This window comes from Oryzias melastigma, linkage group LG15 (genome assembly GCF_002922805.2).
Source record: "Oryzias melastigma strain HK-1 linkage group LG15, ASM292280v2, whole genome shotgun sequence".
NCBI lineage: Eukaryota > Metazoa > Chordata > Actinopteri > Beloniformes > Adrianichthyidae > Oryzias > Oryzias melastigma.
In genome coordinates, this window is record NC_050526.1 from 3361860 (window position 1) to 3364335 (window position 2476).

Sequence of the window (2476 nt, forward strand, 5' to 3'; positions counted from 1 at the left end):
GCGGTGTGTAGTTTCCTGCAGCATCATTTGACCCACATTACTGTACGGTTTCATTCCTTCCTAAAAAAAAAAGTAGTTCAAGAGGTTAATCTTCTGCGATTAAAATGATTTAAAAACGACTCAGAAGAACTGAAAGGATTTCTTTATTTGGGTCAGGAGAAGATTGGCAGCCTCATGTGCCTCGGCGCCATGTGAGGTGTTTGAAAATGTGACATTCTGCACTCAGAAAGAATGCAGCTCCAGCCCGGCCGTCGTCAGGAATTCCACAATCCTTCCAGTTGCATAACTGGGTCACCGAGTTACTCCACCGGCCCTCTGGCCAGGATCACGGTATCAGGATCCTGATACTGGGGCTCCCGGTGTCAGGACCGGGCTTGGGAGTGGAAAGCAAACATCTGACGGATGAGGAGCAAACGAATCATCTTGGCAAAGATCAGGAAGGATTTTCACACATCTGTTTTGATGTAGGAGTTCAGGAAAACACTCCCATTTAATCTGCTCTTTTTATTGGGCAGAATCACAGTCTTCTAAAGGTCAGAGGTCACATTCGTCTTATTGTTTTCCTCCCATTTGTATTCTTGTCATCTCCAAAACACTTACTGGGAAGAAGCCGGCTATTGAAAGCAGATGTGATGAAAGCTGCTGTCCTCACATGATCCCAGATTGAGCAACGTCTCCCATGAACTATTCAACATCTTTAACATTTAAAGACAAAATACATGATTAATAATTTAGGTAAGACTTGAGTAATATGCTGAAGACACTCTCAAAAATGATTTTTTTCCCCTGTGTTTTATTGTGAAAGTTCTATCATCCTCAAATCCATGAAGACCTCCAGCAAACGCAGAGTTGACAGTAATTCATAGATGCTTTTATTCTTATTAAATCAGTGGAGATCTACAGCTCGCTTCCTTCAGGACGAGGCGTTAAGGATCCGATATCTCAAGATCTGTTAATGAACAATTAGAAAAATTGATTTTTACATGTAATAATTTACTGATATCTGCAAGAGGCTCAAGTTTGTGACTTTATGCTCACTGAGAATGGAAAAACCTGGTCATTAGAAAGTGACTTCTAACTTGAGTTGAACTAAAGAAGGATACTTAATGCCTTTCTTTTTTTTAATATATATATAATTCATTCAAAAAAAGATTCAAGAACTTTTTTAATCCACTTCAATGCACCAGTTTAACTGGTGTTCGGTTGAACTCAATGGTAGTAATAGGAGCTCTGGTTTATAAGTTAATGCAGTTCTGCCGACTAGCAAAGGTTTTTTTTTTTTTTTTTTTTTTGGGGGGATNNNNTTATTTAAGCTAAAGAAAATCTCCTTGGAAAACAGAACAAACTAATTCCAGTCATTATGATTGTGTAATTGTAATTTACAGTAACCAGTTCATAAGTGAACATTCACATATTTTTTGCTTGGTAGTAAACTGGCTCAAGTGATAAAAAACCCATAAATTTCATTAATGAAAATCACATTATAGACTTTTTTAGTTAATGAAATCTGTCTCTGTCTGGATAGATGAATGGACAGATTGATTGATGGATGGATGGATGGATGGATGGATGGGTCAGCTGCTGTTCAGCCGTTCCAGCTCTGGATGGGGACCTGCATCCCCGCCTAGCTGAGGTGAGGTGGGACCCTGTCTGTGATGCTGCATTTGGCTGGCTTTGCGGCTGTTCATTGAAAGGGAAGTCCCAACTTTTATTAATGTCCAACAACCAATTGATGTGCTCAGCCTATTTTCCTATTGTCTATGTCTATCAGTTAGGGAGTGGGTGGTAAGAAAGGGGTTGTGGTATTGTCTGCTGGTTTGGAGCAGGAGGCTTAATTTTTTATTTTAATTCTATTGCATGTTTTTATATTATTTATACTGTTCTGCTTTTCTTGTAAATCACTTTGTGTTATTCTTTTATATGAAAAGTGCTATATAAATAAAGATTGATTTGATTTGATGGATGAATGGATGGATATGGATGGATGGATGGATGGATGGATGGATGGATGGATGGATGGATGGATGGATGGATGGATGGATGGACAGATGGACAGACAGATGGACGCATGAATAGATGGACGGAGAGATGGACTCACGGGTGGATGGATGGATCCATCCAAGGGTGGACTGTACATGGACAGTTGACTGTAGTTGACAGTAGTTGACTGCAGTTGACTGTAGTTGACTGTAGATGACAGTAGTTGACTGTAGTTGACTGTAGTTGACTGCAGTTGACTGTAGATGACTGTAGATGACTGTAGTTGACTGTAGATGACTGTAGTTGACTGTAGTTGACAGTAGTTGACTGTAGTTGTCTGTAGATGACAGTAGTTGACTGTAGTTGACTGTAGATGACAGTAGTTGACTGTAGTTGACTGTAGTTGACTGCAGTTGACTGTAGATGACAGTAGTTGACTGTAGTTGAGTGTAGATGACAGTAGTTGACTGTAGTTGACAGTAGTTGACTGTAGTTG